The sequence below is a fragment of the Scyliorhinus torazame genome, chromosome 31 (assembly GCF_047496885.1).
Source record: "Scyliorhinus torazame isolate Kashiwa2021f chromosome 31, sScyTor2.1, whole genome shotgun sequence".
NCBI lineage: Eukaryota > Metazoa > Chordata > Chondrichthyes > Carcharhiniformes > Scyliorhinidae > Scyliorhinus > Scyliorhinus torazame.
This window is the reverse complement of record NC_092737.1, coordinates 20,240,001-20,258,258: the sequence shown is the minus strand read 5'-3', so window position 1 is coordinate 20,258,258 and position 18,258 is coordinate 20,240,001. Positions and strand designations below refer to the sequence as shown.

Genomic DNA, 18,258 nt, shown 5'->3' with positions numbered 1-18,258 from the left:
CCCATCACAGCCCTCGCTAACTCTATAATTCCCCATTACAGCCTCGCTATCTCCATAATACCCCATCACAGCCTCGCTAACTCCATAATTCCCGATCACAGCCTCGCTAACTCCATAATTCCCCATCACAGCCTCGCTAACTCCATAATTCCCCATCACAGCCTCGCTAACTCCATAATTCCCCATTACAGCCCTCGCTAACTCCATAATTCCCTATCACAGCCCTCGCTAACTCCATAATTCCCCATCACAGCCTCGCTAACTCCAGAATTCCCCATCACAGCCCTCGCTAACTCCATAATTCCCCATCACAGCCTCGCTATCTCCATAATACCCCATCACAGCCTCGCTAACTCCATAATTCCCTATCACACCCTCGCTAACTCCATAATTCCCCATCACAGCCTCGCTAACTCCATAATTCCCCATCACAGCCTCGCTAACTCCATAATTCCCCATCACAGCCTCGCTAACTCCATAATTCCCTATCACAGCCTCGCTAACTCCATAATTCCCCATCACAGCCTCGCTAACTCCATAATTCCCCATCACAGACTCGCTAACTCCATAATTCCCCATCACAGCCCTCGCTAACTCCATAATTCCCCATCACAGCCTCGCTAACTCCATAATTCCCCATCACAGCCCTCGCTAACTCCATAATTCCCCATCACAGCCTCGCTAACTCCATAATTCCCCATCACAGCCATCGCTAACTCCATAATTCCCATCACAGCCTCGCTAACTCCATAATTCCACATCACAGCCTCGCTAACTCCATAATTCCCCATCTGCAGGCCTCGCTAATTCCATATTTCCCCATCCGCAACCTTCGCTAATTCCATAATTCCCCATCACAGCCTCGCTAACTCCATAATTCCCCATCACAGCCTCGCTAACTCCATAATTCCCCATCACAGCCCTCGCTAACTCCATAATTCCCTATCACAGCCTCGCTAACTCCATAATTCCCATCACAGCCTCGCTAACTCCATAATTCCCCATCACAGCCCTCGCTAACTCCATAATTCCCCATCACAGCCTCGCTAACTCCATAATTCCCCATCACAGCCTCGCTAACTCCATAATTCCCTATCACAGCCTCGCTAACTCCATAATTCCCATCACAGCCTCGCTAACTCCATAATTCCCCATCACAGCCCTCGCTAACTCCATAATTCCCCATCACAGCCTCGCTAACTCCATAATTCCCTATCACAGCCTCGCTAACTCCATAATTCCCCATCACAGCCTCGCTAACTCCATAATTCCCCATCACAGCCTCGCTAACTCCATAATTCCTCATCACAGCCTCGCTAATTCCATAATTCCCCATCACAGCCTCGCTAACACCATAATTCCCCATCACAGCCTCGCTAACTCCATAATTCCCCATCACAGCCCTCGCTAACTCCATAATTCCCCATCACAGCCTCGCTAACTCCATAATTCCCCATCACAGCCTCGCTAACTCCATAATTCCCCATCATAGCCTCGCTAACTCCATAATTCCCCATCACAGCCTCGCTAACTCCATAATTCCCTATCACAGCCCTCGGTAACTCCATAATTCCCCATCACAGCCCTCGCTAACTCCATAATTCCCCATCACAGCCCTCGCTAACTCCATAATTCCCCATCACAGCCTAGCTAACTCCATAATTCCCCATCACAGCCCTCGCTAACTCCATAATTCCCCATCACAGCCTCGCTAACTCCATAATTCCCCATCACAGCCCTCGCTAACTCCATAATTCCCATCACAGCCTCGCTAACTCCATAATTCCACATCACAGCCTCGCTAACTCCATAATTCCCCATCTGCAGGCCTCGCTAATTCCATATTTCCCCATCCGCAACCTTTGCTAATTCCATAATTCCCCATCACAGCCTCGCTAACTCCATAATTCCCCATCACAGCCTCGCTAACTCCATAATTCCCCATCACAGCCTCGCTAACTCCATAATCCCCCATCACAGCCTCGCTGACTCCATAATTCCCCATCACAGCCTCGCTAACTCCATAATTCCCTATCACAGCCTCGCTAACTCCATAATTCCCCATCACAGCCTCGCTAACTCCATAATTCCCCATCACAGCCCTCGCTAACTCCATAATTCCCCATCACAGCCTCGCTAATTCCATAATTCCCCATCACAGCCTAGCTAACTCCATAATTCCCCATCACAGCCTCGCTAACTCCATAATTCCCCATCACAGCCTCGCTAACTCCATAATTCCCCATCACAGCCTCGCTAACTCCATAATTCCCTATCACAGCCCTCGCTAACTCCATAATTCCCCATCACAGCCCTTGCTAACTCCATAATTCCCCATCACAGCCCTCGCTAACTCCATAATTCCCCATCACAGCCTCGCTAACTCCATAATTCCCCATCACAGCCCTCGCTAACTCCATAATTCCCCATCACAGCCTCGCTAACTCCATAATTCCCCATCACAGCCATCGCTAACTCCATAATTCCCATCACAGCCTCGCTAACTCCATAATTCCACATCACAGCCTCGCTAACTCCATAATTCCCCATCTGCAGGCCTCGCTAATTCCATATTTCCCCATCCGCAACCTTCGCTAATTCCATAATTCCCCATCACTGCCCTCGCTAACTCCATAATTCCCCATCACAGCCCTCGCTAACTCCATAATTCCCCATCACAGCCTCGCTAACTCCATAATTCCCCATCACAGCCCTCGCTAACTCCATAATTCCCCATCACAGCCTCGCTAACTCCATAATTCCCCATCACAGCCCTCGCTAACTCTATAATTCCCCATTACAGCCTCGCTATCTCCATAATACCCCATCACAGCCTCGCTAACTCCATAATTCCCTATCACAGCCTCGCTAACTCCATAATTCCCCATCACAGCCTCGCTAACTCCATAATTCCCCATCACAGCCTCGCTAACTCCATAATTCCCCATTACAGCCCTCGCTAACTCCATAATTCCCCATCACAGCCCTCGCTAACTCCATAATTCCCCATCACAGCCTCGCTAACTCCATAATTCCCCATCACAGCCCTCGCTAACTCCATAATTCCCCATCACAGCCTCGCTATCTCCATAATACCCCATCACAGCCTCGCTAACTCCATAATTCCCTATCACACCCTCGCTAACTCCATAATTCCCCATCACAGCCTCGCTAACTCCATAATTCCCCATCACAGCCTCGCTAACTCCATAATTCCCCATCACAGCCTCGCTAACTCCATAATTCCCCATCACAGCCTCGCTAACTCCATAATTCCCTATCACAGCCTCGCTAACTCCATAATTCCCCATCACAGCCTCGCTAACTCCATAATTCCCCATCACAGCCTCGCTAACTCCATTATTCCCCATCACAGCCCTCGCTAACTCCATAATTCCCCATCACAGCCTCGCTAACTCCATAATTCCCCATCACAGCCCTCGCTAACTCCATAATTCCCCATCACAGCCTCGCTAACTCCATAATTCCCCATCACAGCCATCGCTAACTCCATAATTCCCATCACAGCCTCGCTAACTCCATAATTCCACATCACAGCCTCGCTAACTCCATAATTCCCCATCACAGCCTCGCTAACTCCATAATTCCCCATCTGCAGGCCTCGCTAATTCCATATTTCCCCATCCGCAACCTTCGCTAATTCCATAATTCCCCATCACAGCCTCGCTAACTCCATAATTCCCCATCACAGCCTCGCTAACTCCATAATTCCCCATTACAGCCTCGCTAACTCCATAATTCCCCATCACAGCGTCGCTAACTCCATAATTCCCCATCACAGCCTCGCTAACTCCATAATTCCCTATCACAGCCTCGCTAACTCCATAATTCCCCATCACAGCCTCGCTAACTCCATAATTCCCCATCACAGCCTCGCTAACTCCATAATTCCCCATCACAGCCTCGCTAATTCCATAATTCCCCATCACAGCCTCGCTAACACCATAATTCCCCATCACAGCCTCGCTAACTCCATAATTCCCCATCACAGCCCTCGCTAACTCCATAATTCCCCATCACAGCCTCGCTAACTCCATAATTCCCCATCACAGCCTCGCTAACTCCATAATTCCCCATCAGAGCCTCGCTAACTCCATAATTCCCCATCACAGCCTCGCTAACTCCATAATTCCCTATCACAGCCCTCGCTAACTCCATAATTCCCCATCACAGCCCTCGCTAACTCCATAATTCCCCATCACAGCCCTCGCTAACTCCATAATTCCCCATCACAGCCTCGCTAACTCCATAATTCCCCATCACAGCCCTCGCTAACTCCATAATTCCCCATCACAGCCTCGCTAACTCCATAATTCCCCATCACAGCCATCGCTAACTCCATAATTCCCATCACAGCCTCGCTAACTCCATAATTCCACATCATAGCCTCGCTAACTCCATAATTCCCCATCTGCAGGCCTCGCTAATTCCATATTTCCCCATCCGCAACCTTCGCTAATTCCATAATTCCCCATCACAGCCTCGCTAACTCCATAATTCCCCATCACAGCCTCGCTAACTCCATAATTCTCCATCACAGCCTCGCTAACTCCATAATTCCCCATCACAGCCTCGCTAACTCCATAATTCCCTATCACAGCCTCGCTAACTCCATAATTCCCCATCACAGCCTCGCTAACTCCATAATTCCCCATCACAGCCCTCGCTAACTCCATAATTCCCCATCACAGCCTCGCTAATTCCATAATTCCCCATCACAGCCTCGCTAACTCCATAATTCCCCATCACAGCCTCGCTAACTCCATAATTCCCCATCACAGCCTCGCTAACTCCATAATTCCCCATCACAGCCCTCGCTAACTCCATAATTCCCCATCAGAGCCTCGCTAACTCCATAATTCCCCATCAGAGCCTCGCTAACTCCATAATTCCCCATCACAGTCTCGCTAACTCCATAATTCCCTATCACAGCCCTCGCTAACTCCATAATTCCCCATCACAGCCCTCGCTAACTCCATAATTCCCTATCACAGCCCTCGCTAACTCCATAATTCCCCATCACAGCCTCGCTAACTCCATAATTCCCCATCACAGCCCTCGCTAACTCCATAATTCCCCATCACAGCCATCGCTAACTCCATAATTCCCATCACAGCCTCGCTAACTCCATAATTCCACATCACAGCCTCGCTAACTCCATAATTCCCCATCTGCAGGCCTCGCTAATTCCATATTTCCCCATCCGCAACCTTCGCTAATTCCATAATTCCCCGTCACAGCCCTCGCTAACTCCATAATTCCCCATCACAGCCTCGCTAACTCCATAATTCCCCATCACAGCCATCGCTAACTCCATAATTCCCATCACAGCCTCGCTAACTCCATAATTCCACATCACAGCCTCGCTAACTCCATAATTCCCCATCTGCAGGCCTTGCTAATTCCATATTTCCCCATCCGCAACCTTCGCTAATTCCATAATTCCCCATCACAGCCTCGCTAACTCCATAATTCCCCATCACAGCCTCGCTAACTCCATAATTCCCCATCACAGCCTCGCTAACTCCATAATTCCCCATCACAGCCTCGCTAACTCCATAATTCCCCATCACAGCCTCGCTAACTCCATAATTCCCTATCACAGCCTCGCTAACTCCATAATTCCCCATCACAGCCTCGCTAACTCCATAATTCCCCATCACAGCCCTCGCTAACTCCATAATTCCCCATCACAGCCTCGCTAATTCCATAATTCCCCATCACAGCCTCGCTAACTCCATAATTCCCCATCACAGCCTCGCTAACTCCATAATTCCCCATCACAGCCTCGCTAACTCCATAATTCCCCATCAGAGCCTCGCTAACTCCATAATTCCCCATCACAGCCTCGCTAACTCCATAATTCCCTATCACAGCCCTCGCTAACTCCATAATTCCCCATCACAGCCCTCGCTAACTCCATAATTCCCCATCACAGCCCTCGCTAACTCCATAATTCCCCATCACAGCCTCGCTAACTCCATAATTCCCCATCACAGCCCTCGCTAACTCCATAATTCCCCATCACAGCCTCGCTAACTCCATAATTCCCCATCACAGCCATCGCTAACTCCATAATTCCCATCACAGCCTCGCTAACTCCATAATTCCACATCACAGCCTCGCTAACTCCATAATTCCCCATCTGCAGGCCTCGCTAATTCCATATTTCCCCATCCGCAACCTTCGCTAATTCCATAATTCCCCATCACAGCCTCGCTAACTCCATAATTCCCCATCACAGCCTCGCTAACTCCATAATTCCCCATCACAGCCTCGCTAACTCCATAATTCCCCATCACAGCCTCGCTAACTCCATAATTCCCTATCACAGCCTCGCTAACTCCATAATTCCCCATCACAGCCTCGCTAACTCCATAATTCCCCATCACAGCCTCGCTAACTCCATAATTCCCCATCACAGCCTCGCTAATTCCATAATTCCCCATCACAGCCTCGCTAACACCATAATTCCGCATCACAGCCCTCGCTAACTCCATAATTCCCCATCACAGCCTCGCTAACTCCATAATACCCCATCACAGCCTCGCTAACTCCATAATTCCCCATCACAGCCTCGCTAACTCCATAATTCCCCATCACAGCCTCGCTAACTCCATAATTCCCCATCACAGCCTCGCTAATTCCATAATTCCCCATCATAGCCTCGCTAACTCCATAATTCCTCATCACAGCCGCGCTAACTCCATAATTCCCCATCACAGCCTCACTAACTCCATAATTCCCCATCACAGCCTCGTTAACTCCATAATTCCCCATCACAGCCTCGCTAACTCCATAATTCCCTATCACAGCCTCGCTAACTCCATAATTCCCATCACAGCCCTCGCTAACTCCATAATTCCCCATCACAGCCTCGCTAACTCCATAATTCCCCATCACAGCCTCGCTAACTCCATAATTCCCCATCACAGCCCTCGCTAACTCCATAATTCCCCATCACAGCCTCGCTAACTCCATAATTCCTCATCACAGCCCTCGCTAACTCCATAATTCCCTATCACAGCCTCGCTAACTCCATAATTCCCTATCGCAGCCTCGCTAACTCCATAATTCCCCATCACAGCTCTCGCTAACTCCATAATTCCCCATCACAACCTCGCTAACTCCATAATTCCCCATCACAGCCTCGCTAACTCCATAATTCCCCATCACAGCCTCGCAACTCCATAATTCCCCATCACAGCCCTCGCTAACTCCATAATTCCCCATCACAGCCTCGCTAACTCCATAATTCCCCATCACAGCCTCGCTAACTCCATAATTCCCCATCACAGCCCTCGCTAACTCCATAATTCCCCATCACAGCCTCGCTAACTCCATAATTCCCCATCACAGCCCTCGCTAACTCCATAATTCCCCATCACTGCCTCGCAACTCCATAATTCCCCACCCATAGCCCTCGCTAACTCCATAATTCCCCATCACAGCCTCGCTAACTCCATAATTCCCTATCACAGCCCTCGCTAATTCCATAATTCCCCATCACAGCCCTCGCTAACTCCATAATTCCCCATCACAGCCTCGCTAACTCCATAATTCCCTATCACAGCCTCGCTAACTCCATAATACCCCATCACAGCCTCGCTAACTCCATAATTCCCCATCACAGCCTCGCTAACTCCATAATTCCCTATCACAGCCATCGCTAACTCCATAATTCCCCATCACAGCCTCGCTAACTCCATAATTCCCTATCACAGCCATCGCTAACTCCATAATTCCCCATCACAGCCTCGCTAACTCCATAATTCCCCATCACAGCCTCGCTAATTCCATAATTCCCCATCACAGCCTCGCTAACTCCATAATTCCCCATCACAGCCTCGCGAACTCCATAATTCCCCATCACAGCCTCGCTAATTCCATAATTCCCCATCACTGCCTCGCTAACGCCATAATTCCCCATCACAGCCTCGCTAACTCCATAATTCCCCACCACAGCCTCGCTAACTCCATAATTCCCTATCACAGCCTCGCTAACTCCATAATTCCCCATCACAGCCTCGCTAATTCCATAATTCCCCATCACAGCCCCACTAACTCCATAATTCCCCATCACAGCCTCGCTAACTCCATAATTCCCCACCCATAGCCCTGTAAATCCCAGCTCTCTGACATCAGAGATTTACATCATCCTCTCCCCATCGCGAAAGTGATGGGTTCAGCAGATCGGGTCTCCAGAGTGTCTACAAGCCTCCTGAGGAAACGCCTGCCGAGGAGAGAGGGGGAGAGAGAGAGAGGCTTGTATTTATGTAAATTCTTTCATAACCACAGAACCTTCCAAAGTGTATCTCGGACACTGCGCTTTCTAACTGTAGTCAGTGCTGTAATGTGCGACACACACGGGCCGCTGTGCAAGGAGCAAGCTCCCACAGATAGAATTGACATCAATGGCGGAATAATCTGTGCTTTTAGTTAATAATAATAATCATTATCATTGTCACCAGTAGGCTTACATTAACATTCCACGAAGTTCCTGTGAAAATCCCCTCGTCGCCACATTCCGGCGCCTGTTCGGGTACACGGAGGGAGAATTCAGAATGTCCAATTCACCCAACAATCTCGTCTTTCGGGACTTGCGGGAGGAAACCGGAGCACCCGGAGGAAACCCACGCAGACACGGGGGTGAAGGTGCAGAGTGCGCACAGACAGTGACCCAAGCCGGGAATCGAACCCGGGTCCCTGGCGCTGTGAGGCAACAGTGCTAACCATTGTGCTACCCTGCTGCCCAACATATTGGATGACAAATTGGCCCAGGTGGTTTGGGAGGCGGGGGTGGGGGGGGGGGGGGGGGGGGGGGGTGGGGTGGGGGGTTGGGGGGGAACTCCACCGGTGAAATATAAGATCTCGCTGGTCCGGCCGAGGGGGAAAAGTCAAAGACTTGGTTCAAAAGGTGACCCGTCCCGCCCACCATGCAGTGTGCCAGCTCGGGGTTTGTGGTCAGGCCCTGGGCGTGGGATTTGTGCCTCTAGGCCAGAGGGTTTGTGGGTTCGAGTGCTACCCATGGTGCACGGTGCTTAGCACTGCTGTCAGGGACCACGGGTTCGATTCCCGGCTTGGGTCACTGTCCGCGTGCGGAGTCTGAACGTTCCCCCCGTGTCTGCGTGGGTTTCCTCCCACAAGTCCAAAGATGTTGTGCGGGTTAGGCGGGGGTTGCTGGGGTGTGCTCCTCTGCTCTGTTGCGATTCTATCACACCGGTTTAATGCTAACTTGCAAACTTGCTGACGGGATTGTAACATGCAGTTGCAACGTGGGAAAGATTGAACTTAAGGAGACGCCTGGGTCAGGAATGTCCTGAAAAAAAGCATTTGCGTCCACAGTTTGGCTGAATCTCACGCGACTATTCATAATATCTCGACTCGATGGGCCAAATGGCCTCCTGCTGCACTGTAAATGCTATGATAATAATGACAGACGCCAACCCAGAATCTATAGGATAATAACAATAATCACTTATTGTCACAAGCAGGCTTCAATAAAGTTACTGTGAAAAGCCCCTAGTCGCCACATTCCGGCGCCTGTTCGGGGAGGCTGGTACGGGAATTGAACCCGCGCGGCTGGCCTTGTTCTGCATTAACAAGTCAGCTGTCTTAGCCCACTGAATGTGCTATCACCTGAGGAAGGAGCAGCGCTCCGAAAGCTAGTGATTCGAAACAAACCTGTTGGACTTTAACCTGGTGTTGTAAGACTTCTTATTGAATGTTTCATTGAGTTCTACCTTCTGGGCAATCACCAATCCTTCTGTAGCCCTAGGCTTTGGCAGTCCAGGGGAGTTCCATCAAAATGTATATTGTCTAAAGAATTCATGATGTGGAGATGCCGGCGTTGGACTGGGGTGAGCACAGTACGAAGTCTTACAACACCAGGTTAAAGTCCAACAGGTTTGTTTCGATGTCACTCGCTTTCGGAGCGCTGAATTCAATATTGATTCACTTAAAATGAGAAGTTTTGAAACAAAACAGTCCACTCGGTTAAAATATTCTGGTGGGTTCCCTTATGTTTGGGTGGAGAAAAGGTATCTAATTGAATTTGTTAACACTCGTTGTTGCTCAGATCTGCTCACTGTGTCAGCAGCATTTCATATAATTTTTTAAATATAAATTTAGAGTACCCAATTATTTTTTTTCTCCAATTAAGGGGCAATTTAGCGCGGCCAATCCACCTACCCTGCACATCTTTGGGTTGTGGGGGCGAGACCCACGCAGACACGGGGAGAATGTGCAAACTCCACACGGACAGTGACCCAGAGCCGGGATCGAACCCGGGTCCTCAGCGCCGTAGTCCCAGTGCTAACCACTGCGCCACCATGCTGCCCTAGCATTTAATATATTGCCAGAGCGATGGGAAGAAAACTGACATTTCCCCAGAAACGTCCGACTCACAACAGAGCAGTATTGATCTCTGGGTGTGCGAGCGTGTGTCTGTCTGTGAGTGTGTGTCTGTCTGTGAGTGTCTGTCTGCGAGTGTGTGTCTGTGAGTGTCTGCAAGTGTGTGTCTATCTGCGAGTGAGTGTCTATCTGCGAGTGAGTGTCTATCTGTGAGTGAGTGTCTATCTGCGAGTGAGTGTCTATCTGCGAGTGAGTGTCTATCTGCGAGTGAGTGTCTATCTGCGAGTGAGTGTCTATCTGCGAGTGAGTGTCTATCTGCGAGTGTGTGTCTATCTGCGAGTGTGTGTCTATCTGCGAGTGTGTGTCTATCTGCGAGTGAGTGTCTATCTGCGAGTGAGTGTCTATCTGTGAGTGTGTGTCTATCTGCGAGTGAGTGTCTATCTGTGAGTGTGTGTCTATCTGCGAGTGTGTGTCTATCTGCGAGTGAGTGTCTATCTGCGAGTGAGTGTCTATCTGCGAGTGTGTGTCTATCTGCGAGTGTGTGTCTATCTGCGAGTGAGTGTCTATCTGCGAGTGAGTGTCTATCTGCGAGTGAGTGTCTATCTGCGAGTGTGTGTCTATCTGCGAGTGAGTGTCTATCTGCGAGTGGGTGTCTATCTGCGAGTGAGTGTCTATCTGCGAGTGAGTGTCTATCTGCGAGTGTGTGTCTATCTGCGAGTGTGTGTCTATCTGCGAGTGTGTGTCTATCTGCGAGTGTGTGTCTATCTGCGAGTGTGTGTCTATCTGCGAGTGTGTGTCTATCTGCGAGTGAGTGTCTATCTGCGAGTGAGTGTCTATCTGCGAGTGAGTGTCTATCTGCGAATGTGTGTCTATCTGCGAGTGTGTGTCTATCTGCGAGTGAGTGTCTATCTGCGAGTGAGTGTCTATCTGCGAGTGAGTGTCTATCTGCGAGTGAGTGTCTATCTGCGAGTGTGTGTCTGTCTGCGAGTGTGTGTCTATCTGCGAGTGAGTGTCTGCGAGTGAGTGCCTATCTGTGAGTGAGTGTCTATCTGTGAGTGAGTGTCTATCTGCGAGTGTGTGTCTATCTGCGAGTGAGTGTCTGCGAGTGAGTGCCTATCTGTGAGTGTGTGTCTATCTGCGAGTGTGTGTCTATCTGCGAGTGAGTGTCTATCTGCGAGTGTGTGTCTATCTGTGAGTGTGTGTCTATCTGCGAGTGTGTGTCTATCTGCGAGTGTGTGTCTATCTGCGAGTGAGTGTCTATCTGCGAGTGAGTGTCTATCTGCGAGTGAGTGTCTATCTGCGAGTGAGTGTCTATCTGCGAGTGTGTGTCTGTCTGCGAGTGTGTGTCTATCTGCGAGTGAGTGTCTGCGAGTGAGTGCCTATCTGTGAGTGAGTGTCTATCTGCGAGTGAGTGTCTATCTGCGAGTGTGTGTCTATCTGCGAGTGTGTGTCTATCTGCGAGTGTGTGTCTATCTGCGAGTGTGTGTCTATCTGCGAGTGAGTGTCTATCTGCGAGTGTGTGTCTATCTGCGAGTGTGTCTATCTGCGAGTGTGTGTCTATCTGCGAGTGAGTGTCTATCTGCGAGTGTGTGTCTATCTGCGAGTCTGTGTCTATCTGCGAGTGAGTGTCTATCTGCGAGTGTGTGTCTATCTGCGAGTGTGTGTCTATCTGCGAGTGTGTGTCTATCTGCGAGTGTGTGTCTATCTGTGAGTGTGTGTCTATCTGCGAGTGTGTGTCTATCTGCGAGTGAGTGTCTATCTGCGAGTGTGTGTCTATCTGCGAGTGAGTGTCTGTCTGCGAGTGAGTGTCTATCTGCGAGTGAGTGTCTATCTGCGAGTGTGTGTCTATCTGCGAGTGTGTGTCTGTCTGCGAGTGTGTGTCTATCTGCGAGTGTGTGTCTATCTGCGAGTGAGTGTCTATCTGCGAGTGAGTGTCTGTCTGCGAGTGAGTGTCTATCTGCGAGTGAGTGTCTATCTGCGAGTGTGTGTCTATCTGCGAGTGAGTGTCTATCTGCGAGTGTGTGTCTATCTGCGAGTGTGTGTCTATCTGCGAGTGAGTGTCTATCTGCGAGTGTGTGTCTATCTGCGAGTGTGTGTATCTGCGAGTGTGTGTCTATCTGCAAGTGTGTGTCTATCTGCGAGTGAGTGTCTATCTGCGAGTGAGTGTCTATCTGCGAGTGTGTGTCTATCTGCGAGTGTGTGTCTATCTGTGAGTGAGTGTCTATCTGCGAGTGAGTGTCTATCTGCGAGTGTGTGTCTGTCTGCGAGTGTGTGTCTATCTGCGAGTGAGTGTCTATCTGCGAGTGAGTGTCTATCTGCGAGTGTGTGTCTATCTGCGAGTGTGTGTCTATCTGCGAGTGAGTGTCTATCTGCGAGTGAGTGTCTATCTGCGAGTGTGTGTCTATCTGTGAGTGAGTGTCTATCTGCGAGTGAGTGTCTATCTGCGAGTGTGTGTCTGTCTGCGAGTGAGTGTCTATCTGCGAGTGAGTGTCTATCTGCGAGTGAGTGTCTATCTGCGAGTGAGTGTCTATCTGCGAGTGTGTGTCTGTCTGCGAGTGTGTGTCTATCTGCGAGTGAGTGTCTGCGAGTGAGTGCCTATCTGTGAGTGAGTGTCTATCTGCGAGTGAGTGTCTATCTGCGAGTGAGTGTCTATCTGCGAGTGTGTGTCTATCTGCGAGTGAGTGTCTATCTGTGAGTGTGTGTCTATCTGTGAGTGTGTCTGCGAGTGAGTGTCTATCTGTGAGTGTGTGTCTATCTGCGAGTGAGTGTCTATCTGCGAGTGTGTGTCTATCTGTGAGTGTGTGTCTATCTGCGAGTGAGTGTCTATCTGCGAGTGTGTGTCTATCTGCGAGTGTGTGTCTATCTGCGAGTGAGTGTCTATCTGCGAGTGTGTGTCTATCTGTGAGTGTGTGTCTATCTGCGAGTGTGTGTCTATCTGCGAGTGTGTGTCTATCTGTGAGTGTGTGTCTATCTGCGAGTGAGTGTCTGTCTGCGAGTGAGTGTCTATCTGCGAGTGAGTGTCTATCTGCGAGTGAGTGTCTATCTGCGAGTGTGTGTCTATCTGCGAGTGAGTGTCTATCTGCGAGTGAGTGTCTATCTGCGAGTGTGTGTCTATCTGCGAGTGAGTGTCTATCTGCGAGTGTGTGTCTATCTGTGAGTGTGTGTCTATCTGCGAGTGAGTGTCTATCTGTGAGTGTGTGTCTATCTGCGAGTGTGTGTCTATCTGCGAGTGAGTGTCTATCTGCGAGTGAGTGTCTATCTGCGAGTGTGTGTCTATCTGCGAGTGTGTGTCTATCTGCGAGTGTGTGTCTATCTGTGAGTGTGTGTCTATCTGCGAGTGTGTGTCTATCTGCGAGTGTGTGTCTATCTGCGAGTGAGTGTCTATCTGCGAGTGTGTGTCTATCTGCGAGTGGGTGTCTATCTGCGAGTGAGTGTCTATCTGCGAGTGAGTGTCTATCTGCGAGTGAGTGTCTATCTGCGAGTGAGTGTCTATCTGCGAGTGTGTGTCTATCTGCGAGTGTGTGTCTATCTGCGAGTGTGTCTATCTGCGAGTGTGTCTGTCTGCGAGTGTGTGTCTATCTGCGAGTGAGTGTCTATCTGTGAGTGTGTCTATCTGCGAGTGTGTGTCTGTCTGCGAGTGTGTGTCTATCTGCGAGTGAGTGTCTATCTGTGAGTGTGTCTATCTGCGAGTGTGTGTCTATCTGCGAGTGAGTGTCTATCTGCGAGTGAGTGTCTATCTGCGAGTGTGTGTCTATCTGCGAGTGAGTGTCTATCTGTGAGTGTGTGTCTATCTGTGAGTGTGTCTGCGAGTGAGTGTCTATCTGTGAGTGTGTGTCTATCTGCGAGTGTGTGTCTATCTGTGAGTGTGTGTCTATCTGCGAGTGAGTGTCTGTCTGCGAGTGAGTGTCTATCTGCGAGTGAGTGTCTATCTGCGAGTGAGTGTCTATCTGCGAGTGTGTGTCTATCTGCGAGTGAGTGTCTATCTGCGAGTGAGTGTCTATCTGCGAGTGTGTGTCTATCTGCGAGTGAGTGTCTATCTGCGAGTGTGTGTCTATCTGTGAGTGTGTGTCTATCTGCGAGTGAGTGTCTATCTGTGAGTGTGTGTCTATCTGCGAGTGTGTGTCTATCTGCGAGTGAGTGTCTATCTGCGAGTGAGTGTCAATCTGCGAGTGTGTGTCTATCTGCGAGTGTGTGTCTATCTGCGAGTGAGTGTCTATCTGCGAGTGTGTGTCTATCTGCGAGTGGGTGTCTATCTGCGAGTGAGTGTCTATCTGCGAGTGAGTGTCTATCTGCGAGTGAGTGTCTATCTGCGAGTGAGTGTCTATCTGCGAGTGTGTGTCTATCTGCGAGTGTGTGTCTATCTGCGAGTGTGTCTATCTGCGAGTGTGTGTCTGTCTGCGAGTGTGTGTCTATCTGCGAGTGAGTGTCTATCTGTGAGTGTGTCTATCTGCGAGTGTGTGTCTGTCTGCGAGTGTGTGTCTATCTGCGAGTGAGTGTCTATCTGTGAGTGTGTCTATCTGCGAGTGTGTGTCTATCTGCGAGTGAGTGTCTATCTGCGAGTGAGTGTCTATCTGCGAGTGAGTGTCTATCTGCGAGTGTGTGTCTGTCTGCGAGTGAGTGTCTATCTGCGAGTGTGTGTCTATCTGCGAGTGAGTGTCTATCTGCGAGTGTCTATCTGCGAGTGAGTGTCTATCTGCGAGTGTGTGTCTATCTGCGAGTGTGTCTATCTGCGAGTGTGTGTCTATCTGCGAGTGAGTGTCTATCTGCGAGTGTGTGTCTATCTGCGAGTGTGTGTCTATCTGCGAGTGAGTGTCTATCTGCGAGTGTGTGTCTATCTGCGAGTGTGTGTCTATCTGCGAGTGTGTGTCTATCTGCAAGTGTGTGTCTATCTGCGAGTGTGTGTCTATCTGCGAGTGTGTGTCTATCTGCGAGTGAGTGTCTATCTGCGAGTGTGTGTCTATCTGCGAGTGTGTGTCTATCTGCGAGTGTGTGTCTATCTGCGAGTGTGTGTCTATCTGCGAGTGTGTGTCTATCTGCGAGTGTGTGTCTATCTGCGAGTGTGTGTCTATCTGCGAGTGAGTGTCTATCTGCGAGTGAGTGTCTATCTGCGAGTGAGTGTCTATCTGCGAGTGTGTGTCTATCTGCGAGTGAGTGTCTATCTGCGAGTGTGTGTCTATCTGCGAGTGTGTGTCTATCTGCGAGTGTGTGTCTGTCTGCGAGTGTGTGTCTATCTGCGAGTGAGTGTCTGCGAGTGAGTGCCTATCTGTGAGTGAGTGTCTATCTGCGAGTGAGTGTCTATCTGCGAGTGAGTGTCTATCTGCGAGTGTGTGTCTATCTGCGAGTGTGTGTCTATCTGCGAGTGTGTGTCTATCTGCGAGTGTGTGTCTATCTGCGAGTGAGTGTCTATCTGCGAGTGAGTGTCTATCTGCGAGTGTGTGTCTATCTGCGAGTGGGTGTCTATCTGCGAGTGAGTGTCTATCTGCGAGTGTGTGTCTATCTGCGAGTGAGTGTCTATCTGCGAGTGTGTGTCTATCTGCGAGTGTGTGTCTATCTGCGAGTGTGTGTCTGTCTGCGAGTGTGTGTCTATCTGCGAGTGAGTGTCTGCGAGTGAGTGCCTATCTGTGAGTGAGTGTCTATCTGCGAGTGAGTGTCTATCTGCGAGTGAGTGTCTATCTGCGAGTGTGTGTCTATCTGCGAGTGTGTGTCTATCTGCGAGTGTGTGTCTATCTGCGAGTGTGTGTCTATCTGCGAGTGAGTGTCTATCTGCGAGTGAGTGTCTATCTGCGAGTGTGTGTCTATCTGCGAGTGGGTGTCTATCTGCGAGTGAGTGTCTATCTGCGAGTGTGTGTCTATCTGCGAGTGAGTGTCTATCTGCGAGTGTGTATCTGCGAGTGAGTGTCTATCTGCGAGTGAGTGTCTATCTGCGAGTGTGTGTCTATCTGCGAGTGTGTCTATCTGCGAGTGTGTGTCTATCTGCGAGTGAGTGTCTATCTGCGAGTGTGTGTCTATCTGCGAGTGAGTGTCTATCTGCGAGTGTGTGTCTATCTGCGAGTGTGTGTCTATGTGCGAGTGAGTGTCTATCTGCGAGTGTGTGTCTATCTGCGAGTGTGTGTCTATCTGCGAGTTTGTGTCTATCTGCAAGTGTGTGTCTATCTGCGAGTGAGTGTCTATCTGCGAGTGAGTGTCTATCTGCGAGTGTGTGTCTATCTGCGAGTGTGTGTCTATCTGTGAGTGAGTGTCTATCTGCGAGTGAGTGTCTATCTGCGAGTGTGTGTCTATCTGCGAGTGAGTGTCTATCTGCGAGTGAGTGTCTATCTGTGAGTGAGTGTCTATCTGCGAGTGAGTGTCTATCTGCGAGTGTGTGTCTATCTGCGAGTGAGTGTCTATCTGCGAGTGAGTGTCTGCGAGTGAGTGCCTATCTGTGAGTGAGTGTCTATCTGCGAGTGAGTGTCTATCTGCGAGTGTGTGTCTATCTGCGAGTGAGTGTCTATCTGCGAGTGTGTGTCTATCTGCGAGTGTGTGTCTATCTGCGAGTGAGTGTCTATCTGCGAGTGAGTGTCTATCTGCGAGTGAGTGTCTATCTGTGAGTGTGTGTCTGTCTGCAAGTGTGTGTTTATCTGTGAGTGTGTGTCTATCTGCGAGTGTGTATCTATCTGCGAGTGTGTGTCTGTCTGCGAGTGTGTGTCTATCTGTGAGTGTGTGTCTGTCTGCGAGTGTGTGTCTATCTGCGAGTGTGTATCTATCTGCGAGTGAGTGTCTATCTGTGAGTGTGTGTCTATCTGCGAGTGTGTGTCTGTCTGCGAGTGTGTGTCTATCTGCGAGTGAGTGTCTATCTGTGAGTGTGTCTATCTGCGAGTGTGTGTCTATCTGCGAGTGAGTGTCTGCGAGTGAGTGTCTATCTGCGAGTGAGTGTCTATCTGCGAGTGAGTGTCTATCTGCGAGTGTGTGTCTATCTGCGAGTGTGTGTCTATCTGCGAGTGTGTGTCTATCTGTGAGTGAGTGTCTATCTGCGAGTGTGTGTCTATCTGTGAGTGAGTGTCTATCTGCGAGTGAGTGTCTATCTGCGAGTGTGTGTCTATCTGCGAGTGAGTGTCTATCTGCGAGTGTGTGTCTATCTGCGAGTGTGTGTCTATCTGCGAGTGAGTGTCTATCTGCGAGTGTGTGTATATCTGCGAGTGTGTGTCTATCTGCGAGTGTGTGTCTATCTGCGAGTGTGTGTCTATCTGCGAGTGTGTGTCTATCTGCGAGTGAGTGTCTATCTGCGAGTGTTTGTCTATCTGCGAGTGTGTGTATCTGCGAGTGAGTGTCTATCTGCGAGTGTGTGTCTATCTGCGAGTGTGTGTATATGCGAGTGTGTGTATCTGCGAGTGAGTGTCTATCTGCGAGTGTGTGTATCTGCGAGTGTGTGTCTATCTGCGAGTGTCTATCTGCGAGTGTGTGTCTATCTGCGAGTGAGTGTGTATCTGCGAGTGTGTGTCTATCTGCGAGTGTCTATCTGCGAGTGTGTGTCTATCTGCGAGTGAGTGTCTATCTGCGAGTGAGTGTCTATCTGCGAGTGTGTGTCTATCTGCGAGTGAGTGTCTATCTGCGAGTGAGTGTCTATCTGCGAGTGAGTGTCTATCTGCGAGTGTGTGTCTATCTGCGAGTGTGTGTCTATCTGCGAGTGTGTGTCTATCTGCGAGTGAGTGTCTATCTGCGAGTGAGTGTCTATCTGCGAGTGAGTGTCTATCTGCGAGTGAGTGTCTATCTGCGAGTGTGTGTCTATCTGCGAGTGTGTGTCTATCTGCGAGTGAGTGTCTATCTGCGAGTGTGTGTATATCTGCGAGTGTGTGTCTATCTGCGAGTGTGTGTCTATCTGCGAGTGTGTGTCTATCTGCGAGTGTG

The 18,258-nt window shown here is 49.8% G+C and overlaps 1 protein-coding gene across 4 annotated transcripts in view; it reads left to right on the top strand.

Moving 5' to 3' along the window:
- The window catches only part of hdlbpb (high density lipoprotein binding protein b), a 644,718-nt gene that overhangs the window by 56,598 nt on the left and 569,862 nt on the right, over positions 1–18,258 (top strand). The window lies entirely within an intron of this gene.